Here is a 20358-nt window from a genome sequence, read left to right on the forward strand (position 1 = left end):
AGTTACACAAGCCCACTGGAGCAGAGAGGCACACAATTACATCCCATCAAATCCCACACAGAATCTGTACTTCTCAAAAGATGCAAATGAAAACCCCATGGTTTGCACAGGCAGATGCTCCTGCTGTGGAACTTCTGCATTGAAAACAAACAGAGGAGTACCAAGCATGCTCCTAAATGACCAACTGCTAAAGAGTATTAACCTGGATGCTTCAGGAAAAAAAAGCATTTGTGAGCAAGCAACATTTTTTCTCTTGATTTAGATTAAAACCTATCTTTATGATGCTAAGCCTCGATAAGACTTTAAAAAACCCAACTGCTTCACAAAGTTTTCCCTTGCTCAGTCCATTATCCAGTTTCCTATGCCTTTCTCACATGAACTTGTAATCCTTGATAAGGTTTTTACACATGTGAAAATAAAGATTTAAGCTGAAAATCAGTACTACCTCTACGCCAAAGCACTCCATCATGTCAGGCATTTGATACAGTAGACAAAGCACAGTGGTAGAAGGACACAAAAGAAAACATTTCATTTTACTGCTGCTGAAATCAGGCACTGAAACTTGTCCATTGATTTTCTTTCATTAAAAAATAACTGATTGTAAAAGAAGTGTTGCTTGGTAGGATCAAAGCCTATCCTACAGGAAATGCACACACAAAGCATTTGGAAATGAGGGTTAATTTGGCATGCAATTTAACAGCATTAGCTTTTATCAGCAGCATTTCAAGGTCAGGCACATCCATGTTTAAAATGTTTGGGTTTGTTACAATTTCAGCTATAAGGTATTAGAGTTCAGCACATCTTAAAGTTATATTAATAGGAAGGAAGCCTGCACAGAAGAAAAAAAAAAACCCCAACAACCCAATACCACACCACTGATAATCGTTTAGCAGTGCAAACATTAAAGCCAAGAAAACTATTCCAGAAAAGCCAAACTAAAAAAGCGATGTGGCTCCTTAACTCTCCAATTCCCTTCTGTTAACTCAGGACTTTGACCTTTTAAGGAAAAAAAAAATTGTATCAAATCAGCAGATTACAAAAAATTTGCTCCTTCCTCTGAGCACAGGACTGAGTCACAGATCAGGCCAAATGGTAGGAGTCCTTTTATCAACATAGTTCCTGTAAGATTTACAGAGCTTTTAAAGAGACTTGCTTAATATATCAAGTGACATTGTCAAAATAGTCTCATATCTTAATTAGTGTTTTTTCTTCAAATCTCTGATTTTTTTTTAAAAAAAACCACTTTTTTTTACTTAAACCTGTTAAAGATTGAAGTTAGTACATTTTATTTATTCCCCAAAAGATTACCTCAAAATATAAGAACATTAACTTTTAAAATTATACTCTATACTTACTTTATTCAAATTGTACAGAAGGACAATGGACAACAGAAAATACTTAGCAGAGTTGCACAGGTTCAACAAAACCCCAAACAACTTCATGAACACGTATTGGATATTTTCCCTTTTACAGATTTTTAAACTTCAAGACCTAATGAATAGTTGCATGTTTTCATGTCCAGGGTTATGCTGTGGAAGGTCTTCCTCATCTCTTTTCACTGAAAGCTCAATCTTTATATACGCTAACTGCCCACAACGCTGATGGGCTTGTAACAGCCGTCAGCACCCAGCGTTTCATGGGATCGAGTCCATAATGCGCTAGAAGTGAAGACTTCAGTTACTGGCAGAGGATCCCAGTATCATGGATGTATGCCTAAGAGCTTTACAAACACTTACAGGACAGTAAGTTTAGGGGACTGGAATCTCTTAAGCCTCCTTCTTTGCAGTCCTCTGCCACAGTTCAGAAGAATGCCCTCCCATTACACCAAAACCAGGGGGGAAACGAGTTGCTCTCGCCTCTCGCATGAGGATAATTAATCTTCTGACGCCCTGACAAAGCGGTTTGTTGATAGTCAAAGAAAGGATTTTTCTGATTTCCTCTCAAGACAGGAGATGGTCTTTATCCATCATCCCTTCTTCCTGATCTCTTCTTCCAGAGTCCCCACATCAGCAGAACTGTCTATCAGAGCAGACAGCAGGAGGGAAAGGTCTGACTGATTGATAGGGCACCAGTGCTCCACACTGCTATTTAAGTGTAGGAACCTATTGTTAGAAACTTACTTTACAGCAGTTAAACAAATATAATGGCAACCAATTCAACCATTGTAGCACTAGAGCCAGCTCCAGCTAATAAGTAAAGTTAGCTAATTACGCTGATCTGATTTCAAATCCAGACAAATTGCAGAGACAGAGTCAGAATTACTGTGCACTGCAAGAGTAGACTTAAAGGAGAAAGTTTTGCTTATACTGAATTGAATTATTCCATTTTTACTCTCCCTTGCGAGCAGGATCATACACCCAGGTCTCCTTTCCTTCTCTCCCAATCATGGGCCTGCTTGGCATGCCTAATTAATTGAAATATAACTATTTTTCATATAATGCAGTTGAAATTTCCTTCACTTCCCCTACCTTTCCAAGTTCAAACATACTTGTGAAGACTGCAAGGCTTTTCAGTTTTTAAGGAGAAAACATTTCAAAATGCCTTCTGAAAAGAGGTTACTATCTATTACAAACCCACCCAGGCTCCAGCCTAGTAAAACTATCTTTATGGGTACTGATTTGATGTAACTCAGCATAGATGTCCTGATGTAAAGAAGATTCTGCACAGCCTTCAAAACCATACATTTAATACGCAAAATGCTGTTTTCTCATCTATAGATAGATATTTTTATTGTGCACGTTATATCTATTTACATGTATCTTGCAGTTTGTCTGCACTCACCTCTCACCTCAAAACAGGGTAAGAAAAAGGTCTGAGCATAATTATATGTCCAAATAATTCTTTTCTGCACTCACAGAGAAAGGGAAAATTGTGAAAATCACTCCTTTTAAAGCACTGGTTTTGTGATAACGGTTGGTCATGAAGGAAAACAGTCCAGATCAGAGAGGACCAGGCCATGTGGACTGCTTCCAAGCCACAGCAAGTCTGACTCAATTTTTGGTGACCTATTTCAAATATAAATCAGGCCACAACCTGTACAGACTTATGTCTCACTGATGTTACAACCGAAGTGAGATCATACAAGAGTCTGTGCATTCTCTTACTGAGGTTTCCAAGAAAAGCAGCTTCATCCAAGTCATCGGAACCCAAGAATCCCTGGGTTTAGCTACACCACTCTGACCTTGGCTGTTTCATTTGTTTTCATAAAAATAACTGCCCATGCTGCCTCTGGCCTGGACCAGTCATCCAAGCAGGGTTGTTTTTTTTTTTCATTCAGTTACACCAGAAAATCTATCAGTATCTATTTTATCATATATAAAATCAATTCAGCAAAATGAGGTGTTCAAGGAGAAATGAGGAGGTCTCTGCTGCATGTTGCTAAAGAGGAAAGGGGACTTTCTAAGCTGGGAGGGACTAGGTCAGGTTGATGAGACACAGGACAGCAAGGCTGGGCAGTTTGTTCATGCTCACCCTTCCTCCAGACTCAAAGTGCTCAGGAATGCAAGATTATGGGGACCCTTTGGGTACAAAATTTGAGGTTATTTTGTAATCGTAATAGCAGATCTGAGTTTAAGAAATGTGAAAATAAATGCAAGATTGGTCTGTCTGTCTTCCCCTTCACCCCAGTATGGGCTAGCAAAGAAGCTTCCTGCCTTCATGCTCAAGCCACCTGGTTTGCTGTGAGAAATAATAGCATTTGTTTCTAGATTGCAGTCCCGAATTGTTGGCATGAGATTTTCTTGAGACTGGAAATGCTGAGTCAAAACTATGGAGAAAAAAAAATAAGCAGCCCAGTAGATGCTAAGCTGTAACCCTGCAAATGTGCAGGCCAGACAAAGGTGAGTTCCCCAGAGTGATCACAGAGCTTTCTGTCCATAAAAGCTCTCTACTCCTCAGCTGAGCACTGCCTCTCTGTTGTCAAGTCAGCAGCAAGAATTTATCAAGTGTTTACAGCCACGAAATAGGGGGATTACTAGACCACATTAACTGCAAAGTGCATTAAAGATCACTGGAGGGCTGCAAAGAATTGTTTGCAGTGAGCTTGCAACTACACAAGAATCGCTACCATTGTTCACCTGACAGGTCTGTGTTCCCCTTCCAGCTTGCGAAGACCAAAAGCAAGCTGGAGGTCTGTCACTCAGAGGGGAAGTCTATCAATTAATATGACAACTTCAGTATCTGACTGCTGAATTTCACCTTACATGCCTGAAAGGAAAGTACTTTCCCACCAGTGGTAGAACGGGAGAGCACTGGGACTTGGCACCAGCTTCTGCAAAGATAAGATGTGCCTTTCAAATGCTTTCATTTGTTAACACGGCACACAGCTGACCTACAGCCCAAACTAGGCTGTATCTTCTTACCAGCACATGCAGAGCAAAGACACCTGGAGCCAGGAGGCAGCTTGAGAAAGAGCCCACTGGCAGCTCCACAGGCAGCGAATTCCCAGCAGTGAACTGGATAGCAGTGCACGTGGAGCTTTGTGCTAGATTGGGTCTTCCAAACTCCAGGCTTGGGTACCTCGGCGCTGCACAAGATGCACTCAGGAAATACGACATCCACGCTTTTTGTGCTCGATGGTTGGATGGATCAGGACATTAAATTCCTTACAGTTAACTGCTCCCTTAAAATAGGGCAATACATTTGTTACTGATGTTTTCCCCCTGTATATATTAAACAGAAGATAGTTGGCATATGCTCATTCATTTAGAGCAAATTCACGGAGCACAGAACTGTGGATGTTTTTTTGCTGGCACTAATTGTCACAACAGCGAGTACAAAACATTCTCCTCTCCATGCCAAGTACCTCTTGGGCACTTACTTACTCATCAGCTACCAGAATTTGGGTGCAAGGTGTTCTTCACTAGAAATGACAAATCTCTTTGGAAAGATGAGGCTCATTTGGCTTGTAAACAAGTGCCATGATATCTGATATGAGAATAATTTCAGGGCCATCCTAGGGATGTACGCGGAATAGTTAATCTATGGGACTGATAGAAAGCATTCCACAGTGAGCATAGTATTATTTGCTAATCTGCTAGAAAATAGGCAAGATGACTAATGCCAGTGCTCCCAGTCTACACTGGCTCAGCAGCAGTTTGACTCCCCCAGTACAAGCTCATCTAAAGCATGGTACAATCATTTTTAATCAGCAGAAGCATTTAGGTATGGCATGAGGTGTGCCTATGCCTCACGACAGGGTACTGAATGAATGGTAGATGCTACTGGCTGGAGATGTCTACAACACATAGCCCAACAAAACAACAGTTATCATACTGCAGCAGTGCACCATGACCACCAAAGTAATGAGGTCCAGCAGGACACCACTCCACAACAGCTGTACAACTGTCTACAGAGACAGCCTGGCCAGGTCCAGCCAGAGCATGTCCATATAACTCAGTGAGGTGTATTCTTCATGTATTAAAGCATGTAAGAAGAGATCAGAGGGCAGTTGGGCAATTAAGTCATTTCAGTGAAGAAGAAAAAAAAGCCTAGACAGAAAATTTGTCTACCTCTTTACTAACAACCTCCACTAGTAAGCAAGCCAGAAAGTAAGGTTCTATGTCATTACTTACACTGCCATGGTAAGTTCTAACCAGATCAAGTGCTTCTTCCCCTCCTGATGTCCAAGTAACATCTCCACTAGGAGCTATAGGTGCCCCTTAACACAGCAGTGCATCAGTCTCTGGAATAGCATGAGCTGGCTCCAGCAGAGAAACTCAAGCTCAAAGTTGCATGACTACTTAGAGCACTGACAGTCTTTTGACTGTTATCTTTTCTATGCTGACACTCTCTTGAGAGGGGTTTCACCTATCAGTTGTTTGTAGACTCCTGAGTTGGAAGGGACCCGTGAAGGCCAACTCCTGGCTCTGCACAGGGCCAGCCAAGACAGAGCAGGTGACTGAGAGCATCGTCCAGATGCTTCCTGAACTCAGTCAGGCTCAGTGCTGTTACCAATTCCCTGGGGAGCCTGCTCCAGTACCTGATCACCCTTTCAGTAAAGAACTTCTTCCTAATACCCAACCTAAACCTCCTCTGTCTCAGCTTCATACCCTTCCATTGGGTTCTATCACTAGTCACCAAAGAGAGGAGATTCGTACGTTCCCCTTCACTCCGCCTTGTCAGAAAGCCATACACCGTGATGAGGTATCCCCTCAGCCTCCTCTTCTTCAAGCTGAACAACCCAAGGGAATTCAGCCTCTCCTTATAAGACTTCCCCTCCAGTCCCTTCACCATCCTTGTTGCCCTCCTCTGGACACTTTCCAATATTTTCGTATCCCTCTTGTAGTGCAGCACCCAAAAATGCACTTAATTCCTGTGTAATAAAAAAGGAAACAACTTTCCATTGCTACACTGATGATCAAGAAAGGAGCTGCTATGAACATTATCCAAGCAGAGAATTTTACAGAGTGTATGATTGCAGTTCTGATGCACAGGAAGATGTCATGATTCCGAGCACTAAACACATGGGGACGTGCTAGCTTGCATTTCTGGAAAGGGCATGTGTTTCTGTGCTGGAGGTGAGTGAGAAGTGAGGAAAGAGTGTCATGACAGGTTGTACACCATGATCTTTTTCTTTGCCAACTCATGGACATACCTGTTTCAACATATGACAAAAACTATCAGGACTCTAGAAGTTACTAAACAACAACCAACTAACACTTGCTTCAGATACAGCTGAAAACTATGAAGAAAGAAAACACATGTGAGACAAACAGGTAAAAATCCAGGACACGCAACAGATTTATTCAATATTTAGTAGCACTAGTTAGCAAGGAGCAAACTGGAGGGCAGCACTCTGTACTGTAGTGCCTCCAACTTGTTGGGCACAGGCACAGCTGCACTGTCCAGCGATGCAAGTCTTGACTCCTGCCAAAGGCAGCCCTGTGGAGAGCTCTTGTTGGCAATACACAACTAGCATGGATTGAATGAAATCTGCCTTCATGGAACTCCAAGCAACGAGCAATTCTCATTTACAACAGTAACCTCTGCTCAGACATTCAGCTTCAATGAAAAAACCCCAATGCTTTTTAGACTACAGTAACGTAAGACTTTCAGCCATGACCAGTAGTAAAGTGTAATGATATTTAGAGCTAACACTGCCTTGTTAAATCACCCATTTAATTCTCCCCCCCAAAAGAACCCACAAAAAACCAAAACTAAAACAAAGCAACCATGAATTAAAAAAAACCCTAGTACAATTACTGATGATGGAAACATAATTCCTCTCACTTTCAAGAGCCTCTCTTATCTATGCTCTAAAAGACAAACAGCAAAACAATACAAATGTTCCTTAAAGCTACTGATTTATAATTTGAGACGATTCCTATAAATTATTTGAATAAAGAAAAGGGTCCATCATATCCAAAGCTCCCATAAGAATTTTTCCACTACTCTTAGTCACACATAGTTTTAATCATTCAGGTAGATATTTTTCAGTGAGGTCTACAGTTCCATGAAGCTCTGTCAACGTTACTGCAAAGGTAATGAAAGAACTTGGTAGCATCACTGAAGTACTCTAAGAACCTACATCACATCTTTCGTAATCAATTCTGGTGTTCAAATACTAACAGCGTGAGGCAGATAATAAAGAGGTAAAGATGTAAGTAAGATAGGTATGAATGTTTATGTAGTAATTCTAACTTGTCTAAAATTCTGTTGAAGTTTTATTGCAGTTATGCTTGGTTTGAAACTTCCTGACAGAATCCAGCAACACACACGACTCAAAGCCAACACTTTTCTGACCTTACAACCATGCCCATCACACTTCTATGACTATCAGGATTTATATGCTTTTCTCTGGCTTCAATACAATGTCAGGATCTCCAGACCTGAGATTTTCAGTGCAAGCCATGCCATCAGCAAGAGCAAAAGCCAAGGCTGTTTCTATCATTGTCAGAGACAAGGCTGGTTTAGAAGAGCAAAGACTGGGCATGGTTCATCCCAAAATACTATTAAACTCAGATTTAGGCCAGTCACTTAGAAACCAGTCATCAACAGCTGTTTGATGTACAATAAGAACAGAAATTCTAAGAGCTGGATTTAGAAAAAAAGGTTCTGTGTATTTTTATATTATTACCTCAGCTCAATTTTAAGTCACTTAAATTCAACATCTAAAATTTAAAGAAGCGTCTGAATGATTTGTGTGTGTTCAGTGCATGCTGTTCTCATCATGAACATTTAAAACATTTCTTATCTTCAAAAAGTACATTTTGTTCTCTGCCACTCAAGCATGTACGCCAAACACTAAGTTACAAAGAAAAGCAGATATGTTGACATGAATTATGGTTGTTTTTCACGGAGATGAAGTACAGCAGAGAAAACAAACTGTATTTTTTCATTTGCTTCCTCCACCCATAACCTCACACATACCCAAGGTAAAAATAACTAGCTTATTCCTTGCCTTCCCCAAGTCAGGTAATATTTTAGGGTTCTGAAGGTGTGTTTTCAGTATATTAGACAGGTCGAACGCTGCAACTGCTTTTCCCCACAGTTACCCATTACTCAGCGTCTGCCCAATTAACACCCCTTTCCAAAGTGATCACAGATTAGTCACTCACTGGCTCTACTTGAACACTACAGGGATGGAGGCAACCCCTTTATAGGGCAACATGTACCACAGTACATGAATTAAACACACAATCCAGTGCTCTGAGACATTGGAAACTGTTTTTATCGTTGTTCTTTTATGTGAGGCATCTCACACAAATCTGAGTCCTTCTTTTGAAAGTAACGGCAGCTGGATGGGGGAAAGCAGGAGAAGTAAAGTATGGAACACTTGATAATACTAATTGTGGAAAGGACAGTTAGAAGAGATGGTTTTACAGAAAAGTGCTTCTTTGTTTAGAAAGAATTTGTGCTTTATAGGAAGCCATTTCAGAGCAAATATGAGCAGAGAGGTATGATAGTATTTGGTTGGTTTTTTTTCATTTGGCATCCAGCATGTTTACACTAGAGACATTTGAAGACCAATTCTATAATGCTTAGCAATGGAAGTAGACAATATGAAGCATATTTTCCAGTCATCTGTAGGCAGCGTGATAGACTAATCACAGGTTTATGCAAAATGGTTTTCAGAAAGAGAGCAAGATAGAGACTTGAAAGCCTGCAGACTTTATTCTTGACTTGCGTTGTTTGCATCATGGTTTGAAACTGAAAATCTGTAAGCACATAACAGTAAGAGAGAAAACTGCAAAGTTATAATCACCAACCTCAAGATAAATAATGCAAGAAAATGACTGACAGCTGGGCTATTGCATTGTGAAAGTTAAACCAAAATTATTACGAGTTCTCTGAAACATTTTCTCTCAATGGTTTCACATTGTTCATTTAAAACAAAATAAATCTGATTACATCCATTTAAATGTAAATCTAATTGCAGAAGCAGCTATCAAAGGGACTTCAAAAGTCCATGATTTTTTAGCCTCCTTTTTGCAGGGAGCTTTGCTAATACTGGACTCTGTGAAAAATGGAGAATGCAAACAAATTTTAACACCACCATTTAAAAGAAAAGAAACAATTTTCAGTGCAGAGCTGCAACTGTGTGAAGTATTCAAAGACTGTCAAGCCAATGACATTTAAGCCAGTCTTAAAAGCCACATTCTAAATTGATATGAGCTGTCCTCCTTGGCAAGGGCATGTCTCAGTTTTCTACAACAGTTAATTTACAAAGAACTATGTTTTGAAGGACTGTACCTGCCCCTGATCTACCTTGCTGATTTGCAATTTTGCCCAGCAATTCACATAGCAACACACCAGGAAACAGAGTGTATGGACACTGCAGAAACTAAAGGGGCAGTTTCCATTTTGTAGTCAATCCAGCCCAACGAGAGAGAAACTGAGGTGGTTAAGAAGGGGGATTCTTCTCATACATCATGTATTGCCTCACAGCAAAATAAAACCTCTATCACAGAAATACAATTATTTGAGTCACGTGCTAAATAGCATACAGAATTCACCTCCATATAAGATTTTTCTGTGAATTAAATGTAGATATCCCAAAGAGCTTGACAATGTAGACAAAGCGACTAATGACAGGTGAATGTCACATGTACTCGTTTCAAGAACATGGCAACACATAGGCAGAGCGTGACCAAAGCCTCTACAGGGAGTAAGCCTTTCACTCCCTTGACCAAAGAACAGGCAAGGAAGCTACTGCAGTGTAACAAGGAGTGGGGTTAGAGATACCTAATCTCAAAAGCTATCTAAAGAACTGGCTTCATGTCTTTTGCTCCTCTACTACCGAAAATGCTATATTGCCATGAATTCACACCGCAGTGAAAAGATGCCATCTTCAAAATCAACTTCATGTTTAAATGCTGTTCTTCCTGCTCTGTCGTTTCTGGGTGATGAATAGTAGGAAATCAATGAGGAAACATCATTTGAAGTCAGCCATTCATCATGTACCCAAAAGGGTAAGTACCCCATAAATTGCGGTGATCCGTTTCCTATTGGAATCACACAACAGAAGGCAACAGCGTTTCCATTAGCAATTTTTATGACCTCCGTAGATAGAGGATAAGGTTAGGAAATGGCTTATTTTTGTCAGCTATAAAGCAGTTGTTGGGTGGGGAAGGAAGAAAACTTTCAAGAGAATCAGTTATTACTAAAGCAGAGGTGGGGAAGGGAAGACAACAAGTAACAACCCCTTCAATGACATTTCTTCATGCTTAAGACATTTGTGGATTGGCAGTTCTCCTAAGCAGTGCTGAATATTTTAGTAAACTTTACAAGCAGTGGAACCCTGTTACACTGCAGCGTGGGTGGAGGCACAAGATTCACCACCATTGCCTATGACTGCTTCCTAACAAACAGCACTGTTCTGCAATCTAGGGAATAGAGGAACACTCAACAAAACATAAAACATGAAATAGAAATTTGAGCTTTAAAATGAAAAAGCAAATTTTATGAAGTCAAAAGGTATCCCGGGCTTCATCACAAAGGGGTGGCCAGCAGGGACAGGATGGTGATTGTCCCTCTACTGTGGCTTCGTGAGGCCCCATCTGGAGTCCTGTGTCCAGATTGTGGCCCTGCTCTGAACCCTCTCCAACAGTTCCACATCTTTCTTGTATTGGGGGACCCAAAGATGATTAGAGGGCTGGAGCACCTCCCCTACGAAGAGAGGCTGAGGGAGCTGGGCTTGTTCAGCCTGGAGAAGAGAAGGCTGCGGGGGGACCTCATTGCAGCCTTCCAGTACCTGAAGGGAGCTTACAAACAGGAGGGGAATCAACTTTTTAAAAGGGTAGATAATAGCAGGACAAGGGTTAATGGACTGAAGCTAAAGGAGGGAAGGTTTAAATTAGATACTAGGGGGAAGTTCTTTACAGAGAGAGTGGTAAGGTGGCCTGGAACAGGCTGCCCAGAGAGGTGGTGGATGCCCCGTCCCTGGAGGTGTTCAAGGCCAGGCCGGATGGGGCCCTGGGCAGCCTTGTGTAGATCCAGGCCTGGAGGTTGGTGTCCCTGCCTGTGGCAGGGGGTTGGAACTCTATGATCCTTGGGGTCCCTTCCAACCCATGCCATTCTATGATTCTATGAAATGCTGTGTTTTCCCTTAGCCCTGTTTCCCTTCATATCCCATCCTGTGTAACGCATTGTTCTCTCCACCAAAAAACAGGCAGGTCAAACACACTGGGTAGAACAAAGCTTAAAAAAACCTACAACTTTTTATGTGCCCCATCAGAACTCGACGACATCATATATAAGGATATGACTATACACCAGTCCTGAAAGAAGAACGAAGCTTTATACATGAATAGGCTAGTCCCAATGTGCTGAGAGTGTGGTTGCATAAAGGCAGGAGAGAAGAAAGGAAGAAATGGTTTTATTTTCAAATATTCCTTTAATTATTTTTACTGTATTTAATACAGAAGGCCTTCTCAGGTTAAATTTGACATGTCATTGAGAGATCACACTTTTGACATGATCCTCCCCTAAACCCACAAGATTTTAAAGTCCATACACCAAAACATAACCTAGTCTTGTCAGACAAATTGAAGGAAAGCACCTTGTATGTCTCTCAAAATTAAAGACAACAGGCAAAAACCCACCAAATGACAGCATCTAAGTCTAAGGAAAAGCAAGTTAAATCCAGTGAAATGATTATGCATCTCCTGTGACTCAAGGTCCTGCGTGCAAACCACTGGAAAAACCCTCTGACCTGTCTTAGATGTTAAGACAGTCTAAAGGGACATCGAGCCACTTCTGTTGCCACTTCCTCCCATCCCAGACACCCACCACAAGTTAACACCTAATACTTCAACAAAATTCACCACAAGTCAAGAACTGTAGAGCAGCATTTATTTCTATAAGTTTGTGAGCTTAATTCTTCCTGAGTTTCCACCTTACAAGGTGACAGCCTAAGTCACTTGACTCCTTGGAGCCAAAGTCCCATAGAAATCCAGATTCAAAATCCTATACTCACTGCTTCACTGCTAAGCTGGAGCTACAGGTGCATCTAGCAGCCAAGGTGCTGGTTCACTCACAGTCCTAGCAGTGGTAAAAATATGACAGCCCAGATACCTAGGTATGAATTTTCCCCTCAGTGATGCCTGGTGTCGCCCTACCTGCCACCCACAGATGAGCCCGTGCCAGACTAATTATTAAGCTACTCTCTGTTGCCGGCAGTCATGATTAAATGAATGTTATTACAGCCAGGAAAGTGAAGGGCTAGTTAGCCTTCCTAAGTGAAATTGGTTTCACCCACACGAAAGCTCGTTAATTCGTTAACATTTCAGACCAGCTTTCACACACACTTTCTTCTTTTCCTCAATGAGAAGTTAAGAATTTTAATTTTCTGAAATAGCAGACTGCACAATTGTAATAATTTAGGGCTTTAGCTGTTTACCAGAGACCTGATTTACTTTCCTAACAGTGCTATCAGGATCTTCTTCATGAAACTTGACCAAAATCAGAGCTTCAGCCTAATGACATTCCCCAAACCCCGTGTTATGTGGCAGTTTCTAGCCTTAATCCCTGATCCTATTTTCTGGCATGTGGGGACTCATTTCCAACCATCCTGCTTCATCAGGCTCCTTTCCCAGCATTCCTGTGTTCTGGTGCAGAGTTTGAGACCAGCCTGGGCTCAAATTCTAGGCTTTGATGCTTACTTACTCTGGCACGCTGGCACTTCCCACGTTCCACATCACAGCCTGGCACCCACACCCCTGCCTTGCCTCCAAAATTAATGCATTTGTACTTTTATGGTCTCTGACCTTGGGTTTTCCTGACCCAGCCCATGACCTGCTTCTATCCCAGCAGCAGCCTGACCCAACCTCTAAGCCAAACCCACCAATGTCCTAGCCACAGCAGTGATCACAGAGTACTTGTGGGGGTATTTAAGCCCCAGAAGGAGGAAAGGGAAGGGGGGGTTGGTTGGCTGTCTATTTTCATGAAGACAAGCAGAAGTCAAGCAGTACTGCCAGTCAGTGAGAGCACTGTGGTGCTCACTTCTCCTATGTCCATTTTGCAAATGAAAGTGGCAAAGGACTTTGGAGTTTCTCCCTTCAAAACATAATGCTCCATAGCTTTAAGAGATTTACTGACAGCGGAACAAGAAGTCTGAAAACCCCCTTTTCATTCCATTTAGGTATCACAATGGGCAAACTGCTGTGGAAACATACTGTTCTGATCTAACCCTCCTGCATTCTCTCCCAATCAATTTGCCCACCTCCAGTCCGGTCTCTTTCACTAGCCAGTAGTAATCATCCCATAGGATCTTCACCCCAGTCCTAAAGTTTACCCCAGCACAGCAGCTCTGTCCCATCATCCAAAGGCTCCTTACAAACCAGGTCCCATGCTTGTATCTGTATTTGTCACAAGATTTGGTTCATTACATGTTTTTTACTCTAAACTCAACAGTTCTCAGGCTGCTTGCCAACATACTCGTAGTGTTGTCAACATATTCTCAGTCCAGCTTTGCCTCCAACAGCCCCATCACTTCTGTTTCTTATTCTGATTCCCATACCCTTCCTCTTTATCAATCCAATCTTGATTTCTACTAGCATATGCTTCCCCTTTAGTTTCCAAGCCCTTAGATTATTGCATGGCCAGTCCAATCTCCTCATTTTTTTCTACATTCTTCACTCCAAGCTTCCCTATCTTTCCCAGCCTCCTTCTTTACTCCCTCCATGATTATTTCCATTTTCTTACCATCTAAGCCAAGTAGCTTCCACCTGCACACTGCCTAAATTCAACCAGTAAAGTCACAGTCACAAAACCACCCCTAAAACTTGCCTCAGTTTCAGTGCCTGACCTTCTGATGGGTTGTAGGGACCAGGGGTACAACTGAAGGTTGTATAGCTGCAGGTCATAAAGAAGTTGTAGGACAGGCAGAATTTAAGCAGTGCAGCACTAGCAAGTTTCACAGCATGAATAAACTGGAAGTTTTGGCTTTTTAGTGGGGGAGCTTTGACTGAATTCTGAAAGGACAGCAAAGATTTAAACTGAAGATTAAGCCTACTCCTGCCAAGCGCGAAGTAATTACAGAGCAAGGATGGTTTAAAAAAAAGGCAAGAACAATGTTTTTTTCCCAGTATTTTCCCTTCTGCAAACAAAGCAATTGCTCCATCTGTGTGCCTGATGCCTAAACCTGCCAGCTACTTTGATTGAAGTAAGGGGACTGAGGAGCTTGCAACAGCTGTTCAGCAAGTTTTACACAAATGACTGAAGTCTGGTAAGGCATTGAATCATAAAGTGCATTAGGTTGGAAGGGACATTTAAAGGTCATCTAGTCCAACCCCCCTGCAGTAAGCAGGGACACCTTTAACTAGATCAGATTGCTCAGAGCTCCATCAAGGCTGACCTTGAACATCTCCAAGGATGGGGCCTCCATCACCCCTCTGGACAGCCTGTGCCAGTGTCTCACCACCCTCACAGTGAAAAACTTCTTCCTGTCTAATCTAAACCTACCCTGCTGTAGTTGAAAGCCATCATCCCTTGAAGCACTGGAACACTCAATCATGTAACAGAAACTACTTGCAAATCTCAGCCAGTTACATCACCAGTTTCATCTAGAGTTACTTAAAAAAAAAAAAAACCAACAAAAAACCCACTTTGTTCAAAAGTATTTGTTGTTTCCTCTCATCTGTTTCTAAAAGTTACTCTTCATTGACAGTTTTCATCTTGGTAAGAATCTCAACCTTCATCTTGCCACCAGACCCCCCAGCTCCCAAGAGAACTGAAACAAGAGCTCAGGAGCTTATGCTTAACCATTGCATTGATACAATTGGTTTTAGACAAACTCCTTTAACTTAAGACAAAGTTCACATGAATTTGCTATTACCAAACACAAAGTCATTCACTGCATAATTTCCAGTCTCTTTTGAGACAAAGATTCTTATCATAAAGCAAAGTTCATCTTTTTAGTAATAAGTCAACAGTTTTGACAGCTGATAAAACGCAGCTCTACCTACCAAGCCCACACAGAAGGCCAGAGATTCAGGCGGGTTCCAACTAACCAGCTTTGCACTCAAACTCTCTTGCATAAAAGAAAGCAAAAAGATGGGCTCCGCCATCAAATCTCAGCAACCAGGAAAACAGTCACAAGAGCAAACATTTCAGATGAAAAAGATTAGGTCATCTAATGCCTCTTGTCTTCTTAGGCTATTAAGAATGATATTTCCTAGTTCTGTATCCATTCCAGCTGTGACTCAGCTTCCTGATGCTGATGTGTGGGTGACCTTCGCTCCCTCTCTCAAATACTAGTCTAGTATTTTACTACTCCAGAAATTGCCCAGTGCAGTAATTGTAAACTGTGGTTTCCAAAGAGCCAAATAATGGTTCTCTTTTCCATCTCCAATTTTTAATCTTTGTAAGCAGTGGCTAAAACACACCGAAGTGCAGACTTCCAAAATCAACCCCTGTCCAGCACACACACACTTGCACACAGATGCAAAACCTCTGTACTATGCAAGAACCAGTTCAGAACCAATTCAAAGTTCACAGAGATGCAATTTTGAACACTTGAGCTGGGGGAGAGAAGCTACAACCCATGACCACACTTCCTACAGCTAACACACCATGCCTGAGCAAGATCCAAACCATGCATTCACATATGTCAGCCAAAAGGTGACTAAAGATTTTGAGTAGCCAAGTCTTGCCTCAAGAGGTCTTTACTCAAAGTTGCTAAGTTTCTCTGTGGAAAATACACTACTGTCATCATTCACAGGTATGGTCTGGAAGTACAAACCCAGTAACTTTTGCTCCACTGAAGTTTAAACTACAGGTTAAGAAGAAAAGCACAAAATTTGTTCTAAGGAGTTGATTTGGTTTCCTCTTTGAAAGATGGTAATAGCATTGCTAATCTAGTAGCACCTCACAAAAGAAAAAAAAAAGAAAGCTAGTGAACCAGGTGCTTCTGTTTTTCATGGAAATATGAAGAAAAACTCTCCAAGGCCAAACTCACTTACGCTGGCACAGCACAAAAGTCAGATGGTGGCATTGACTCCATCGCCGCTCACAAAGCAAGGGGAGGCAAGTCAATAAACTGACCCTTTAAGATCTGTCTAGCGCCGTAATTGTCATCAGTGTCCAGTTGGCATTAAAAAAAATGTAGTCATGATCATGACCTTTGCATTTCTACAAACAGTAGCCATTGTCACAAGGAAGACCTTTTTGGCCTCATAATTCACATGCTGTTAACAACCAGCAAGAACACAGCATGTGTGTCAGTTACTAAATAATGTAAGAAAAATTGCACGTCACACTCATACCCCACTGTTCCTGTGCACAGCCATGCACACTGAAGCTAACCTGCATTACACTCAAAAGTCTAGAAAGTTGGAAATAAATCCATTCTTAACATTCACAGTCCTTTTTTTGACTATATTAGTAGTATTTTGGGGCAAGATGAAGGACTGTTTGGCTTATTTTATTTGTTTTACTTACATTTATTTTGTAGCACTTGTTTTTGCCTCGTTTCTGACGGAAACATGACTCGTGTTACCATGTTTTCTGTCAAGTATCTTTTAAACTCACAATTCCATACAAATGAGACATAGATGGAGAGGTCTGAAAGGTATTTCATCCCCTCAATATTCCATGAAGAAATGCAGCCAGTTTGGCGGGACATTTGACTGTGTGTCAGCTACAGATAAACACAGTGCAAAAAGAAATCATCAGAGGGACTGATTCTAACCACATCCTAAATACATAAAACATTTTAAATCAGAGTTTATCAACCAAGAAAGCCAACTCTTTTGGTTACTGAGCTTTTTTGTTACTGGTACTCTTGGAATTGCTTGCAATACGTAATTTTATGACCTATAAACCCAACATGATGCAGAAAAGAAAACTGTATGCTGCTTTCTTCTGGCTCACTGCCTCCGGAAAACCTCTGAACAAGGTACTGACCAGGAACACTTTACACAGCCCACCTCACCCAGCCCAGTGACATGCACAATCAAAAAGAACAACAGGGTGGTCAGAACAACCTAAAACCAGAAATGGCATGCCAGAGCACAAGCCTCCTGCCCTAAGTCACCCAGTGGCCAACAGCAGATACTCCGAGAATACAAACCCCGTGGCATTCCTGTAGTAGTAATTATCCAAAATATTCTCCCAGCCTCCACTGATCTGCAGCTCAAGGCTCATTTAACAGCAACCATAAATTGATCCGGCTGCTTCAGAAACCACCTAAGCTTTCAGCACGCCTGCATCCTGAGAAAGAAGTGCCCCAACACACCTCATGCTTGCAGTTACCACCTTTGGTTTGCATTCAGCATGGCCCCTGCTCATTTCATTTGATGCTCCTCAGTTCTTTTTCCACAGAAGACATGAACAGCTACCACCTTCTGCCCCAAACTATTTCATGGGCCTTAGCTGTCTTATTCCCAGGCTGAAATCTAGACAACCTATTTGTTTTTTAGTTGTTCTGTATCTTTGATCACCCTTATTGCTTTCTCTGTATTTTTTCCAATTTTAATATCTGTTATTGCATTAAAAAAAAAAGGAAGGAGAAACTGCACATGACCTTCAACACAGAGATACATGTGTACAAGAAGCATGTGCATGGCAGAAGCATTTTTTTTTGCTTTGGTCTCCTTTTTTGGGTCCTAATGACTCTTAACATTTGCTTTTATTTGTCTTTTCCCCCACCATTATGGGCCATTGACTAGCATGTTAATGGCACGCTCCATTACAACCTTAAGACACTGTTTCTAAGCAATAGCCCAAAACTGACACACACTTTTTAGGACATGTAATGAGGAATTTCCAAAAAAGAACAATGTATATTCCTTGTATTACTAAGCCAGTCCACCACCAGGACAGAAAAACTGTAGGACAACTGGAGCTAAGCTCTACCCTTCCTCTGGTTATTACGGCATGTGATTAATTCTATTGCTGTGCTTTGCAATGAGAAGGAAGATATTGCATGTGAAAGAGACATTATAAATCATAGGTCAACTTAAGCAGACTAGAAATCAGCATATGGTGGCCAAACAGCCCAGGAATGCCAGCAGACCTTTTTGTCAACCCATCCTGAAATTTAATACAATGTTGCACTTCACTATGTATTATCTTCATCCCATACTAGAAAATTTGTACTAGCAAGCAGGTTTAATTAGAGAAATTTTAGTACAAAATAAAATTAAATAATAAAATATAATTATTGATTTGTATAGATATCTGCAAGTAAAGAATTAAGCAGTTGAGTTCTTTTTCAGAAAGAACAAGTTACAAGCAAAGATGATGTGAATATAATTTATCTGTCTGCTCAGTTCCTGAGATCTTCAGCAGCAAGAAACTTAAGTTCAAAAATAAATTAGCAAGCAAATAAAAAAAACCAACAACCTGGTCTGATGGATTGTGAGGAAGTAAATTACATTTTTTGTATGTGGAAAATCAGATGCACACGTTGCTCTATACTGAGAAATCATAAAAGATCACAGAAGAAGTAGAGCGCACACCGTGTGAAAACCAGAAGATAAGGTGGATTTTTCCTCTCCCTTCTCCTGAAGGCTGGCAAAGATCAGTGAAATTAAACACTGCCCAAGGCAATTGTTAAAAGCAGTTTGGCCATTAAAGTCATGTCATCTGGTGACCCAACTGACCTACATTAAACCCAGGCTAAAGGGCAATGTCATCTTTCTTTTCCTTTCGATAGCATGACTTCGCATCTTCAGCACAGATGGACAACCACCCCTTTGCCCTTCTGGTTTCCACTGTACCCCTTGCTACAAACCAAAGTTAACTGCAGCCAGTCTTTTGTACTTGTTTGGCCTTTGTTTCATGTTACTATAACTCTACTGAACTAAAAATGAGCAAATTTTTTCTCTTGAGGATATTCAACCGATATCTTTCTAACCAGAGGCTGTAGCACTCCATATACGTAAATATGAGAAAGGTTCATAGGCTAATGCAAATATTACAAAATTTGCCTATTCATCATTAGATACATTCAGTTTGGGTAGTTTGAATAAATGAGATGTTATAATCACTTCTCTATTAAAGCACTAAATGTCAAAGAAGAGGTTACTCAACAAATAATTCACTTTAGATCTCCTGCAGATTAGATTCTCCTCCCAGATTTGAGAGCTGACATGTAAATAAAAAGGGCATTCTTTAAGATTTTTTCTAAAACTTTAATAACTCACAAAGATCATTCACAATCCACAGAAATGTTGCCCCATTCCAACTCTCTAATCTTCTTTGGCATAACTATGCTGAAGATCCAAGAGCACTGCTTCCAGAACTGCAACAGAAGTGACTCCCTCCAAGCACAATTTACCATGCAGCTGTCTTACATACATAGACAAATCAAGAGTAGAAGCAGCTCAGGTAGGAGCACATACACTAATTGGGTCCGTGAAGCCAGATATGATGGAACAGGATTTTGTTCTTGTTGAACCCGTACAGAAAACTGCCTTTTACATTGGAAGATTTCATAGAAATCTACATTTAATTATGCCAACCAGATTTAACTGTTGCTTATAAGAATCACAGAGTAATTCAGGTTGGGATGGGCACTGGAAGGTCTGTATTCCAACCTCCTACTAACAGCAGGGTCAGCCATCAGAGGAGACCTGGCTGCTCAAGTCTTTGCCCAGTCAAGCCTTGAAAACCTCCAAGGAGGCAGACGGCATAGCCACCCTGGGCAACCCCTGCCTCCACTTGAGTGTGTTTAGGGTGAGATGGAAGGATGCTCCCCAGTTTGTCAGAGCCCAGTCTGTATCATTACAAGGGCTGTGGGTAGAAAGGACATGAGAGCAGTTTATAGGAAAGAAAGAGCATGATGTGCAATAGAACAGGTTAGTGCTGTTTATTGTCAGTCCCTCATTTATGCACTGGTTGAGGAGAAACCCCCATCTTACTCAATTGCTGTTTCTATTAGGAAATGGTGTTCAGTGCAGGCTGCTTTAAGAA

General features: G+C 41.2%; 1 protein-coding gene across 1 annotated transcript in view; it reads right to left on the bottom strand.

Moving 5' to 3' along the window:
* Positions 1-20358, bottom strand: part of GREB1L (GREB1 like retinoic acid receptor coactivator) — a 144513-nt gene that overhangs the window by 95878 nt on the left and 28277 nt on the right. The window lies entirely within an intron of this gene.

This window comes from Gallinula chloropus (genome assembly GCF_964237585.1).
Source record: "Gallinula chloropus genome assembly, chromosome: 2".
NCBI lineage: Eukaryota > Metazoa > Chordata > Aves > Gruiformes > Rallidae > Gallinula > Gallinula chloropus.